Source organism: Canis lupus, chromosome 33, assembly GCF_003254725.2.
Source record: "Canis lupus dingo isolate Sandy chromosome 33, ASM325472v2, whole genome shotgun sequence".
Classification (NCBI taxonomy): Eukaryota; Metazoa; Chordata; class Mammalia; order Carnivora; family Canidae; genus Canis; species Canis lupus.
Genome location: NC_064275.1, coordinates 6467734 through 6482972, shown reverse-complemented (window position 1 = coordinate 6482972; position 15239 = coordinate 6467734). Strand labels below are relative to the sequence as shown.

The 15239-nt window shown below is 38.5% G+C and overlaps 1 protein-coding gene and 1 long non-coding RNA gene across 6 annotated transcripts in view; one reads left to right on the top strand and one right to left on the bottom strand.

Annotated features, from left to right (window-relative positions):
- The window catches only part of LOC112640497 (uncharacterized), a 374890-nt gene that overhangs the window by 78789 nt on the left and 280862 nt on the right, over positions 1–15239 (top strand). Inside the window, exons 9-10 of the long non-coding RNA XR_007407911.1 lie at positions 6045–6194; positions 7231–14544. This is a non-coding gene — a long non-coding RNA (uncharacterized LOC112640497). The remainder of the gene's footprint in view (positions 1–6044; positions 6195–7230; positions 14545–15239) is intronic.
- COL8A1 (collagen type VIII alpha 1 chain) overlaps positions 1–15239 on the bottom strand; it is a 531560-nt gene that overhangs the window by 500004 nt on the left and 16317 nt on the right. Inside the window, exon 1 of one of the 5 annotated variants that reach the window (XM_035710128.1) lies at positions 7466–7487. The exons of the other annotated variants lie outside the window; for them this stretch is intronic. The gene's annotated coding sequence lies outside the window, so the exon portion shown is untranslated. Of the gene's footprint in view, positions 1–7465; positions 7488–15239 lie in introns of those variants that run through there. 5 annotated transcript variants of the gene reach the window in all.

Sequence of the window (15239 nt, the reverse complement as noted above, 5' to 3'; positions counted from 1 at the left end):
TGTCTTTTCTATAATACTCTCAAAGAATATTTTGATATCACGTCTTAATTATTACCTTTATTTTTTCATATTTTAAAAATAATGTTATTCATATTCCTTTGACATTATCTTCCTTCCCACTGGTCCATGCTCCATATTCTTGAAAAAATTTTTGTCTTTAAGGATTTTGGTTCTGTTGCACATGTGTAGAGAATTGGCAGAAAGGAATTATACTTTTTAAACTTCTCTCTACACCCATTTACACTAGTATTTCTCTCTCTCTCTCTCTCTCACGGCCACACACATACACACACACACCAGAAAAGATTGCATGTGCCACAACGGATGAAGGAAAGAAGGCAAACAATCCAGCATCCCAAGAGGCAGTAAAAAGAGGGTGTCTTCACCAATGGACTCTTCGAGCCCTCTGCTTTCTCTCTGAAAGCTGGCACCAAGTGTGATTTTCTATCACCACTGGACAACAGGATGACCAACTTTGACTGTTAGGTCTGACTTTATATGAATGGAAGGGTCATAAATGTGTAGTCCCACTCAATATATTGAATGTAATCATATTTGACATGCAAAGAGATATGGTCATTATCATTCAATTTTTGGTTCAAAAAACTTTCTATAATCGCTATGACTTAAAAATATTTGTCTTTTAGGTAATTACTGCTAATGTAAGTGCTGATACTTTTTTAAACCTCATTTGAAAAATGTGCTCTTCAACTGAAATACAATCTGTCTACCTCTCTATCATCTATAGCATATCAAGGCAAAAAAGCTAAGTCTGACTTAAACAAGTGAACTATAACGATCTCTTGTCTTGGGTTCTAGAAATGATGTATTATGTTTTTGAGTCAGAAACTGTACAGGATTTTGGTGAGCTTGAAAATGGTCTGGAAACTTTTTTTTTCCTCCTGGAATGGAGTGACAGAACTATTTGTAAAAGTTTCATTATTACCTTATGTTCCTGTAAAGCATTCCACCCCTCCCCCCTCACTGCCCCCAAAGAGCTAATATGACATCACAGCAATTTCCTTATTTATTTTTATTTCTTTACGTAGATACTAGAGACCAGAGAGGCTCTGGTCTTAAAATTGAAATCTAAGCTTTCTGTTTCTTTTCCATTTGTTTCTGGCTTTCTCTAGAATTCTTCATACTATAAAGCATATCTTCCTTCTATCTCCTAACACTTGTCATTTTCTCTTTCCTATCTTTCTTAAAGAGATGGAAATTGACTTATACGGTTATCATGTGGCATATTAGAGTGGAATCTCACTTCTAGTGCTACAGAGGCATTTTATTCATTCCTTCAATGTTTATTGAATATTTACCATGTGCTTAATGTCTCTGAGCCTTACTTTCTCCATCAGGAGTCTATGCTATGCATTTATAGAGCCCGCTCCTGTCCAGAATCACTTTCATTCCTTCTTCATTGATCTGATAACTCCTAATCCTTTAAATCCAACTCAAATGAAGCTCAGCCTCCTTAGTCTGGTTCAGAGCCTAGTCCCTCTGGTCCCACTGCTCCTGTGCCTTTCTCTTTCACAGCATGTATCATGTTTCACTGTAGAATTATGTGGCAGATAAACTCTAGGATAGCCCCCCAATTATCTGTCAATCCATCTTGTTAGCAGACTTTCTCTGTTACCTTTTTTTTTAATTTATTTTTTATTGGTGTTCAATTTACTAACATACAGAATAACCCCCAGTGCCCGTCACCCATTCACTCCCACCCCCCGCCCTCCTCCCCTTCTACCACCCCTAGTTCATTTCCCAGAGTTAGCAGTCTTTACGTTCTGTCTCCCTTTCTGATATTTCCCACACATTTCTTCCCCCTTCCCTTATATTCCCTTTCACTATTATTTATATTCCCCAAATGAATGAGAACATATAATGTTTGTCCTTCTCCGACTGGCTTACTTCACTCAGCATAATACCCTCCAGTTCCATCCACGTTGAAGCAAATGGTGGGTATTTGTCATTTCTAATAGCTGAGTAATATTCCATTGTATACATAAACCACATCTTCTTTATCCATTCATCTTTCATTGGACACCGAGGCTCCTTCCACAGTTTGGCTATTGTGGCCATTGCTGCTAGAAACATCGGGGTGCAGGTGTCCCGGCGTTTCATTGCATTTGTATCTTTGGGGTAAATCCCCAACAGTGCAATTGCTGGGTCGTAGGGCAGGTATATTTTTAACTGTTCTGTTACCTTTTTGACTTGCATTCTTTGACAAAAGAAGCAGCCTTATTGGGAAGATATTTAAGGTAGCCTTTGGATAATAGTCAACAAGAAACTGAGGACCTCAATCCAACAGCCCACAGGAACTGAATCCTGTCAACAACCCATTGACCTTGACAACCTAAAAACTTTAGGTAACAATCTTAAAACTTACTTATCATCAATTTATTGATTTACTCTCTCATTAGATTATAAGCTTCTTCAGACTGGACGCCCCGTGTTGTTTACTTTTGTACCATCAGAACCTAAACACAGTATCTAGCACATAGTAGCTGCTTAATAAATATTTTTTGAAGAGTGTAGTTGTGAAGCAAATCCACTGGCTTTGCAGAAAGAAACTCGGTTCCCTGCCACCAACCTTGTAACTTCATTTCATTCAAGTTCTGAGCTTTGTTTTTTTTTTTATGTGAAAAATTAGAGGGTTAGACTTAACGTAGCTCAACTCAGCTCAAGCAGTCTCCATATCTTTTTTTTTTTTTAAATTAAGTACTAATGAGATGTGTGAAGCTGTGTTATATTTTAGTAGATGACTTAGTCCTCAATGTATTTCTCTATTAGGGTATTTTTAAAACTCTGATGTGTAAAAAGTAATTATGGCAAGACTAGTGTATCTTTGACTTTTAAAAATGGTGACTTTACTTAAAAAAAAAACCATAAAGGATTAAATGTGAAAACACAAAACTGGAATGTACTCATGAAAAATTGAAATCAGTTTTAAAAAGGGCATTTGATGACATGAAGCATGACATTTAACAGCTTTCTTAATTAAGTGGACTAAAAGCCAGATAACACGATAACACAATTTTAGACAGGAATTTCTTTTTCCATACTGACAGGAAACATTTGTTTTGCTTTAGCCAGACGGTTTTAAAAAATGCTATTTATAATAGCTTTGCCAAAGTTAAAAAAGAGGTCTACAAATTCTCATTCATTTCTAATTTTTAAAAAAATTACTGTACTATCTTTACAAATGTTTCTTCCCTTTCACTGAGTGTTTAGCTGATAGGAAAATCATGATGGACAAGACATGTTTCATTTTCTGGGGCAGCACATATGGAAAAGATAATTCTTATTAATAAGCACATTAGATAATTTGCGATTAAATCAGTTAATTATCAGTTTGAGCTACCTTTCCTTCCTCTCCACCCTCTTCCTTAAGTGTTATTTCTCCAAGGGCAAAAAAGCAGGCACAGATTATATTGAATTTTTGTTATTTAAAAGAAGAGAAGAAGGCATAGCCAACAGAGCACAGATTGGTGGTTGCCAGTGATGGGGGGTGGAGGGTGTGCTAAATGGGTCAAAACGTACAAACTTCAAGTTATAAAATAAATAAGTCATGGGATGTAACGTACATGGGATGTAGTTACTAATACCATACTGCATATTTGAAAGTTGTTAAAAGAGAAGATCTTACAAGTTCTCATCACATGAAAAAATTTTCAAAAAAACAAGAAGAATAGATAATGAAGAACACTTTTATGTAAGACTTGGGCTCCTCATCTGTCCATCTATGGACATTTCATTCCTTCTAATTTTAATCTGTACAGACAACCCCTTAAACAGTGATTGAAAGAAGGAATTAACATTCCTTGTGGTGTCTCAATACAATATTTTTGTAATTCCCCCTAAGTGCATCCTGTTCTACTATTTCCCCTCATGAGAGAATAGGAAACAATGATCAAATTCACTCTAAAGTACTGACAATTAATCAAAATAGAAGGGAGCCACAGACGGATAAAAACTTTCTCCCAAGAGTAAGGATGGTCTTCTGAGGGAGGCTGTACACTCTCTACTTGGAGGGATCTTCAAAATAAGAAGAAAACCTTTCTTTTAGTTAGAAAAATCTTTGGAAGAAAAAGTCAAAGAAGATGAAGCTTCTTGATATTTTTTTTCTCCACCATTCACAGCATAACAATTGCTACAAAATATTAAGAAATACTATTTTTATTATGTATAAAGCCAGCAATAACAATTTACCAATGATGTTCTTGCAATGAAATGAAATAGTTTCATGGCTCAGAACTAGAACCTGAAGGAATAGTAGTTTAGGGAGCACAGAGCTCAAGTAGGTGATAACATATCATGGCACATAGAACGAAGACTTTAGAACAAATGAATGAGGGTTTGAATTCAGGTTCTATCATTGACTAGCTACACCACGTGCTGGGCAAGTTACTTCCTGTATCTGCTTCTTCATCTATAAAATAGTTAGAATTCCTTTCATACAGCATTATCGCGAATACAAGGTAAAATAATAACATATGATAAATGCTCTCCATGGAACCTGGTACAAAATAAGCAATCAATGGACAATCAGTTAGCCTGGCCTTACATTGACAGATGAGGAAGATGAAGACTGGAAGTGAAAACATGCCAAAGATGTCAATTGCAAAATTAATTGCAATCTTAATTAATTGTAAATTTTTTTATGTTAACTGCAAAATTTTTGATGGAACCCAGAGGATTTCTTCCATATACTCAAAGTTTTGTTTGAAAACTAGTTTTCTCTCTTTTTTGAAAAAAAGATGTATTTATTTACTTATTTATTTATCTATTTATTTGAGAGAGAGTGAGAGAGAGAACACAGAGAGGGAGAAGCAGGCTCCTGCTGAGCAGAGCATTCCATGCTGGGCTCCATCCCAGGAACCTGAGATCATGACCTGAGCCGAAGGTGGATGCTTAACCTAATTGAGCCACCCAGGTGCCCCAAAACTATTTTTCTCTTTAGTTGCTATGGCACTTGTTTGAGAAAAGAAGATGTTATCCTTATTACTGGGAGAATGAGAGAAGTACAGAGAGGAAATTTGGTTTATACAAGGATGTGAAACAAGTTTTGATGGAAAGCTGAAATTAGATAAATTAGATAAATTTACCAAAATTAGATAAATCCACTCCTCCCCCAAACCTTCCACGCTGATCTGAGTTTTTGTTCTCTGAATGGATATATTACAGAAGGATGTATCTAATGTGTTCAGTGAGGATCCAAAAAAGTTTGTTGAAACCATGAATGTGAAAGTAAAACCACATGGACCTCCATACTTTATCTGAGTTGAGAAAGGGAGAAGACCCAGTGAGAAGGCCCACAATATGAATCAAATTCCAAGGAGGAGGATTCTTACTTGTGAATTATGAGTTGTGGCAAAATGTTTCCCATCTGGGACTCTGGTGACATTAGATTCCAGGAGCTAAGGAAACATTTTGAAGCTTAAGGAGCTTGCTCAAACAGAGATAAAAGTTGGTCTCATCAAATACTTCTGTTTTTAATTTCTCACTGAGCATGCATTTCATTTTTAAAGCACAGCCCCTGTTTTTTCTCCATATGGGAGATTTTCTGATGATTAGAGCATTGAGACAACCCTGTGAAGAGTTTAGGATTTAGGAATTCCCTCCCAGGTGTGAGGTCTCTGTGACTGCATCAGGATTTGTGACATGATACCTACAATCGTATTTCAGCAGGTTTCAGGTTGAAGTCTAGAATTTCTGGTCACTGTCTCAAGTACCTAATTCCATAGTAAGAATACGTATTTGTTGAGCGTTTCCATCATTGCTTACAGAACAAGGCACTATGCAAGGCTCTGAGTGATGGGAATAAGAGACAGACAATCTTTTCTATAGGACAAAGAACAAGATGTTGATGGGACTTGTCTGTTGCAAGGAAACTGATGTGTAGGGTCCCAGTTGGAAATAGAGAGGTGGTAAATCTAAAAAGATTCACCAATTGATCCTCACACCCCAATGTGGCCTTATTAAGGTGGCCCCAGAAGTATCAGCTGTGGAGTAATCAAACTTTCATTTCTTCTCCTTCTTGTCAGCCCTCATCCCAATCCTACTCTGAGAAAGTGCAAGAAGTTGGGAAAGTAGGAACTGAGAACATCATCAGCCCATGGGGAAGTCAGTGTTCATGGTGATAAGCTTTTCCTGCATGAGAGAAGAAGATGGTGGATGCTTTCCACTCCCCAAAGGTCAGTGAGCAGGGGCCAGAGAGTGAGGGGCCCCAAGAACCTCATGGGAAACTTGAGAATGTTTGCAAGAAGGGAAACCTGGAATTTTCAAATCAATGAATTTGATGCAATTTGCACTGTTTATAAAAAACTGGTAGATGAATTTATAGAATGGAAGCAAGATTTGGAAAAAAAACTTAAGCTAATTATTTTTTTAAAATGTGAGTGGGAAAAATTTTAAAAATATTCTAAATTTTTAGAAGTTCCAAAGAAACCTGGCTTCTGTAAGGGAGCCAAGTGTATCCCTTTCTGTGGGGGCAAAAAAAAAAAAAAAAAAAAAAACTTAAACATCTTTATCCCTTTCTCACCAAGCTTATTTCCTCTAGTATAAGTTTTTCATGTTTTAAAAAATCAATTATGGAAAAAATGACAATGGTCATTGCTGGAAAATAAGAATTAAAGGTCAAAGACTCAGACATCCACTTAATTGGGATTTGGTAAGTTTATAAAGCATATTGCAGTGAAAAGACAAAATAAAACATGGTCACCACCACTTTGATCAACAATGGGGCGCCTATTGGCTCAGTTGGTTGGGTGGCCAACTCTGAATTTCAGCTCAGGTCATGATCCCAGGGTCCTGGGATTGAGGCCTGCAAGTCAGGCTCCCCACTTAGTGGGAAGTCTGCTTGAGGATTCTTTCTTTCCCTCTCTCTCTGCCCCTTCCCTGATCCAGTGAGCGCTCTCTCTAAAAATAAATAAATCTAAAAAAAAAAAAATCAACAACAACTGTATTTACTTGAGCTCTGTGACTCAGTGTTAGAAAAACATTATGAAGACAGGATACAAGAATTCTGAGGGGACTTCGAGAAAACAGAGAAGGGATGTGAGCCCTATCACCTTGGTATGTGCTATGCCTGGAGAAATGGATAAACATGTGGTCTGAAGACTTTCAAATGGATGCTTTGTGTTTAATGGAATGGTGAGTAAAAATGAGGCATAGTTTACAGTAGATATTAACTTTGATGAGGAAAGAATTGGTATTTCTCATTATTCTCAGGTCTTATGGTCAAATACCTGAAGCCCTTTGTACCTGGATTCAGCAGAGAAGAGTCTCCTTCCTAGAGTGAAAATCAGCTAGAACACATTGGTCACAGATGCCATTGTTTCTCTTTGAGCAGCTGAACCACAGTGGCTTGGTTACTCCCTGCTTGAGCCATGCCCTTCTCCAGCAGCCACAGAGACAACTGGAAGACAGACTTGTTGGAAAGCCAGTGAGTAGTAGGTAAACTTACCCCATGATTTCAAAGGTGAGTTGATGCCATTCTATGAAGAGAAGCCTTTGAAAAATATTTTAAGTCTTCGTTAGAAGCTCCTTACACAGAAAGCAGACAGCTCCCCCACCCCAGTACACAGTATAATTCCTTTACCAAAAACACATTTCACATTGTTTTCTTGACCTTAATGGAACTGAATAAGGGCATTATTTGTTATTCTGATCATTAAGTCTGAGGGCCTGGTATAGTCCTGGTTTATTATAGTGAGTACTTAATAATTATTTCCCGATTGAATGGAGGAATGAAGAGAAGCTCTAGAAGAGTGACACAGGTTTGAAGAGTTCAGCTCTGTTTGTCATATGGGTCTGTGGTGGAACTTGCCCTTCCCTTAGCAATAGTGGAAGTGGCAAAGCCTCTTTGCAGAGGCAGAATGGAAGAGTAAGTCTGCCATCAATCAGGCTGATGATTGGATAACATCTAAACGCTGTTCTTCAAGCACACAGATCAGATCAATGACCTCCTATGTCCAGGTCATTGTCTAGGAGAAGTGATGGTTGGCTACTTTTAGGCTCAGTCAAATGCACAACATACCTGTTTCAGTCAGATCCGCATAAATGTAGGACAGGTAGTGCAGGTCTGAAATTTACATACATATTTAAAGATAAAAATACAAATGCCAGTGTAGTTAAGAACATAAGGTCACATGGCTAGCTAGTGCCAGAAATGGAACTCCATCTGGCTCTCTGGACCCCTAGTGCAATGCTATTTCCACTCTGCCACTGACTCACAGCCTTTTTTAGGTGAACATTACTGCTTTGTACACTGATATGCCGAAAGTATTCTAAGAATTTTGGGTCACCCAATTGTTGCTGTTCCCACTTATCTCCAAGGCAGCCTGATATATACTTTGATGGACATCTGTAAGGTGTCTTAAAAGCTTTTAGGTTGCTTTATTGAATTTGCAATAGTTATACATACTTGTTGAACACTTTTCAAGCCATTCAAAAGTGTGGAGATAAGAGGGTAAGTACTGCTCACCCACTCTCCTCACTCCCCATTTCCCAGGGGGCAAGTCAAATTAGCGGTTTGATGTGTACCATCCAGTCCTGCATATAATTCATATACAATGACATCATTGTTATGGGTTGACTCGTGTCTTCCCCAAATTCATGTGTTGAGCTCCTAACTCCCAACACCTTGGAATGTGACCTTATTTGGAAATAAGTTTGCTGCATATAATTAGTTAAAATGAGGTCATATTGGAGTAGGGTGAGCCCCTAATCCAACACAACTGGTGTCCTTATTTATACAAAGGGGAAATTTGGACACAGAGTTCAACATGGACACAAGGAGGATACCATGTGAAGATAAAGGGAGAAACTGGGATGATGCATCATCTACAAGCAAAGGAATGCTAAAAAATTGCCAGAAAACCATTAGAAGCTAGTACAGAGGCATGGAACATGTCCTTCCTCACAGCCTTCCAAAAGAGCTAACTTTTTGGACATCTTGGTCTTGGCCTTCTGGCCTCTAGAACTGTGAGACAATACATTTCTATTGTTCTGAGTCACTCAGTTTGTGGTACTTTGTTATGGCAGCCCTAGCAAACTAATACAGTCATTATAATCATGTCCTAAAAATTGCTTTTTGATTCAAAACATAGATCCTGTATGTTCTTTTTTTTTTAATGTTTATTTATTTATGATAGTCACAGAGAGAGAGAGAGAGAGAGAGAGAGAGAGAGAGAGGCAGAGACATAAGCAGAGGGAGAAGCAGGCTCCATGTACCGGGAGCCCGATGTGGGATTCGATCCCGGGTCTCCAGGATCGCGCCCTGGGCCAAAGGCAGGCGCCAAACCGCTGCGCCACCCAGGGATCCCCCCTGTATGTTCTTTTAAGTTAAAACCTGTATTATCACAACCTCTTCTCAATGGTTTCTATTACTATAATCAACACATTTTTTTTAAATTGTGGTAAAATACAACATAAAATTTACCACTTTAACCATTTTTAACTGTTTAGTTCAGTAGTATTAAGTACATTCATATTGGTGTGCAGTCAATCAGAACTCTTTTCATCTTACAAAACTGTTGTTTTATACCCATTAACAATAACTCTCCATTCCCCATCTTCTGCAGTCCCTGGCAACCACCATTCTTCTTTATGTCCCTATGAATTTGACTATTTTAGGTATCTCATATAAGTGGAATCATACAACATTTGTCATTTTGTGGCTGGCTTGTTTCACTTAGCATAACGTCTTCCAGTTTCATCCATGTTATAGCATGTGTGAGAATTTTTTTCCTTTTTAAGGATGGATAATATTCCATCGTGTGTATGTACCACCTTCTGTTTATCCTTTTATCCCTCCATCAATAACTGAGGTTACTTCCATCTTTTGTCTATTGTGAATGAATAGTGCTGCTATGTAACATGGGTGTAAAATGTATCTTTGAGACCATGACTTTAATTATTTTGGGTATTTACTCAGAGGTGGAGTTTCTGAGTCCTACAGCAATTCTAGTTTTAATTTCTTGAGGAACTGCTATACTGTTTTCCACAGGGGCTTTGCCATATTACATGCCACCAAAAGTGCATAGGTTCTGATTTCTCCACATCCTCACCAATATTTGTTATTTTCTGTTTTATTTTTTTGAAAATACTAGATATGCTAATGAGTATGAGGTGGTACATCACTGTGGTTTTGATTTGCAGTCTCTTAATGATTAGTAATGTTGACCATCTTGTCATGCACGTACTTGTTGGCTATTTGTGTCTTCTTTAGAGAAATAACTATTCACGTCTTTTGCTCATTAAAAATTTTATTGTTTCTGTGGTTGTTCAGTTGTAGTGGTTCTCTGGCCAATAGCCCCTTATCAAATATATGATTTAGAAATGTTTTCTCCCAATCTATAGGTTGCCTTTTCACTCTATTGATTCTATCTTTTGATGAACATCATTATTCTTATGTCTTAAAGCAAACACATGAGTATTTTCTGTAGGATAGATTCTTGGGTGGAATTATCATTTCAAATTCTGGAAATTGTACTGAATTAGGCTCTTACCAATGTATGACTCTTCCCTCATCTCCATTCCCTTGTCAGCACTGCCTAAGAGATTTTAAAAATTGACATGGACAGTGAAAAGGGTATTTTTATACATAGCCACTGTGTTCTTCAAACAGTAAGGGCCTGTTACATCATGGTTAGTGATTCAACAAATTTGGGTCAAATCATGTCCCTTAGAACTTTAACACATACATACAGTAAAAAACTATAACTCAGACATTGGGTTCTGCCCCCAGGCCTAGAGTTAAAAGCTTTTACTTTACTTTGACTAAAAGCTCTATAATCAGTTCTTTTACCTCAAGTGATTTATTTTAATGAATGGTGCCATTTTATAAATTGAGTAAATAAATCCACTCCAATTCATAGCTAGAGAAATTATAGGAGAAGCTAGTATGCCAGATGATTCAGTGTATTCCAAGGATTCAATGTCTTAGCCCAGAATCCTTTCTCATTGCCAGCCCCACTGTAGCACTATTGACTTCTAGTTTCAGGGGCCAGAAAGGCCAACCTTACTGAAATATCTGATATGGGATGAAGGGCAAGAGTGTCCCACAGATTTGGTGGGACTTGTGTCACTGCAACTGAGGAAGGGATCTGGTCCAGGAGGCTATTTCCTTTGTAGTTATATTTTTAAAAATACTAATAATAGGAAAACAATCAGGGTTTTACATCTGGGGACCAGAGAGGGACAAAGGCAGTGAGGTTCTCCCCCCTTCAATCATACTACCTGTATGACATTAGGAAGGTTAGAGAAAGTCATGGTGCCCTTACGTGTTTCCTCCTCTTTCCCTGCTAAGCTTTGCGCAAAGCACTTGTGACAGATGAACCGTGTTTGTGGAGGAGCACTTCCCCCTGTGTGATTCTGTGCTGGAACACAAGTGTCTCACAGTTCCTAAGGATCTCTACTGCACTTTATTAAAGAGCAGAGAAGTGGGGCCTGGTGCTTCCATACAACTTTTCTAGTTTATTGGCTCTATTTGCTTGTAAAAATATGTTCTCAATTATACTTAAAAAATTTGATTCAAACAACTTTGGGAAAGTCAAGATGTAGTTTATTTTCTGCCCACATCACATACATTTTGGTTTATCAAAGACTTAAGGTGCAGTGTACTGACATCAAATGGCCAGAACAGAGTCTTGGGAGAAAGGTGAAGAGTAATCTTAAGCTATAAATAATAGAATAGTAACAAAAATCAATGCTTATTCTGGACTCGTTGTGAGCATGACAGATTACAAGCCTGCCCATAAATGACAAAACTGTATGTAAAACCTAAAGGAAAAAATGAAACTGCTTGGAACATAAGATCAAAACAGGAAATGTTGGTTTGAGGTGAGCCTCTTTTCCTCAGATAGAACTTTCTGGATGTTTTTTTTTTCAGTCAGCCATATCTAATTATTTTTCTTTGACAATAATGCATAATTGGAAAGGGCTTTAAAACCACAGGCTCAATGGGGATAAAAGGGACATTTTTGTTTTTCTCAGGAGTAAAAGCTTACAATGAATTTTTCATAATTATTTATTATTAGTGCTTTGTCCAGGTCATGGATGAGGAAATACTGTTTTATTGAATGTTGTTTAAATATTCATTAGTCCAGACAGAATGCATAGATGGATTCTACTGGGCTATGCCTCAAACAGGAGAAGGGAGGTCACAGAGAAAAATTAAGTGGGAAAATAATGAGTAAAGTGCCATGAAAACAGCCCTCTCCCCATTCATATGATTCTTACTGGAACTTCTAAGGGCCAACAATGAGACAGCTATGCATTAGCTCATTGTGGATGAGCCAGGTCAAAGGTGTCCTTCTACATGATTCATATACCACACAGAGAGCAACTGGGGGCTCACAGTACTGAGTTAGCCACCACTGGGGAAGGATTTTGTTTCTTATTCTTGTTTTCCCTATTCGACTAGCTATTGTAATTATCCCGACTTCAAGCCTAGAACCTTAAGGTGCCTAAGTATCCCCTGGGATGCTGTTTAGAAATGTACATTTCTGGCACCCCGAGATCCTGAGTCAGTAGGACTGGTTGAGGGGTGTGGAATCATGATGCAGGTAGTCCTTGGAACATGCATGACAAGCTCTGGGAAACTTTGCCCAAGATGAGGATGAGAGACTGGCCAGGGATTGTGACTATCAGTTTTTGCTTACGGTACATTATTGCTAAGGGCCTGTCTTAGACCTTTTATTCCTACCTTGCAATGCTGGTTGCTAAAGACTTTTTGATTTCTGACTTCTTTGGCCAGACTTTTGACCACTCTTCTTTTCTAGAACTCTGGTTGATACTTGGATCTGCTACCTTGCCCCTTATCTGTGCTTCTCTATCATTTATGTGTCCTTCATTCATTCTTCCATTCAACAACTATTGAATATCTGTACTCAAGTTTCAGACTTCTGTGCTGGGGACACACTGGTTAGAAGACAGATGGGCTCAGGCCATAACAGCCTTTACAGACCAGTCGAAGAGACAGTCAGTTAATGAAACAGTTGCAGTGAGAGTGTTAGGTGCCATAGAGAGGCGTTGGGACAATGTAAGAGTGTATATCCAGGTCAACTAATCCAATTCGGGGGTCGAGGAAGTCTTCTGGAAATGATCAGGTTTAGGAGGTGATGAGAAGGCAGAAAGAACGGTGTGGATGAAAGCCCTAAAATAGAAGAGCTATGGCACTTTAGGAGAAATCTGACTGTAGAGTGGGGTTGGTGACAGCAGGAGGCAAGACAAGGAATGGATCTGGAAAGATGGGCAGGCCTAGACCACAAGAGACATTGTAAATCCTGTGATAGAGTTTGGGCTCTAATTTGAGGGCCATGAAATACCTCTGAAAGATTTTAAGCAGAGGTGAGTCACAATCTGGGCTGTGTTGAAAAAGAGCACTGCAGCTGCACTAGGCAGATGGTGCAAATGATTCAGAGTGAAGTCCCCAGAAGGCAGGAGGGGTGGATGAGAAGCACCCAGGGAAGATGTGAGAAATATCTCTTCCACTGTAGCAGGAGGGAAGGAGCAAAGGACAGGATGGTCTGCAGGTGAGATGTGTAGTGGGTTTTTATGGAAATTTCCTCCCAGGGAGAAAAGAGTGAAGACACCCGATATGTCCTTCAAGCGCTTTAGGTGGTAAGATTTTAGTACTGAGATAAATTCTTCAACTGGATGATATGTAGGATAAGCCAGCTGCTCAATCTTAGGAGCCAAAGAATGGTGCTAGCCGCTTAGAAATGTACCAAGACTTATGTACCTACGTATTTCAGATCGTGAATGTACTTTCGTAGACTATGGAGTTACATGACTCTATTAGATGGTGACAGACTTTAAGAGAGCAACATCCAAAGAAAACAGAAAGCATGACAATGATGGAATGTAATAACCAACTAGGGTATCAGAAATCCCCACGGAGACTCTCAGGACACCTTTAGCTTTCCGAACCATGTAGAAGTTTTCCTCCCCAAGAAGGATGGAGCCAGCTTTTCCAGGCACCAAATTACACCATTCTCCCCTTTGTCCTAAAGGCAAGTATGAACTGAGAAATCATCTTAAGGCTCGAATGAGTAGCATCTGACGGGACAAAAAATACCCGACTCACCATTTCATCAAAAGGCAAAGTTCAGTCCCTTCTTCTGTCAGAAAGTTTGATAGCAGCAAAGGCTTCGATGGGAACTGCACGCCCAACGGACTTTCCTAACACTGGACGGATTTGGAATGTGCCGTTCTTGCTGCTAAAGACGTTTTTCCACTCTTGGCCTTCCAAAACCCAGAGTTCAAAGCTGCACTACTAGTTTTTTATGCGGGAGCAAATTGACCACAACACTATTAGAAAAAGACATGAGTCAGTGTGTTTGGCTCTTTGTTTCTTTGTGGTGATCTTTGGAAAGGAAGGCTTGTAAGGAAAGAAAAGCAAGGAAAGACCAGTTTGCATCTTTTCCTTGAGGGGTGTTTGCTTAAAAAATAACAACCCCAAACCAGGCTATTATTGGGATTTATATTAAGCATTTCCAAGCTTTGAAACGGGAACAAAGTCCACCAGACCCTTGTGAGGTAAGCTTTTGTTTTTCTCATTATACAAATAGATAAATTGAGTCACTAAGCAGTGAGGTAATTTCCCTGGTCTTGGCTGCAGTAGATGAAAAGAAAGCATGAACTCAAGGTTTTGGATTCCAGGTAACCACTTTGATCATGCTTTTATTGGAAGCTGACAACCAAAAAGTTAATAATCCGTTATACTGCATGTTAGGGACATGAGGTTTTCTAGCTTAACATGAATTTCTACTTCATATAATTATATGCATAAGTGTGTGTGTATGTGCTTACATACTCAGGTCTATTAGAATAACCTCAACTTTCCCAAAACTGGAGAATGAGAGAGTTTGGATAATTAAATGTTTCCAAAAGCTGATATTTTTACATCTCTGAGGAGCCAAATATGTTTTAATATGATCTATTTAAAAATACGAAATTTCCTTAATTCTTAAAAGACACTACTAAATATGTCAATAATTATATTCAGCCTTGATTCAATGATTCCCTCAGAAACTTCCTAAGGCTATATGGCTACTTGGCTCCTCAGCGAATGCCATCATGCTTTAAAAACACTTCTGTCTTTATAGTTTCTCCTGCTCTCCCTTTATTGCTAGGCTCCATGCTTCTATGGATGTGCATTTACTTGTTGCAGTCCCTCTCCCTATTCTAGTTAGATACCTCATGTCAGCTCTCTTCTCAGTACTCGGAGAACC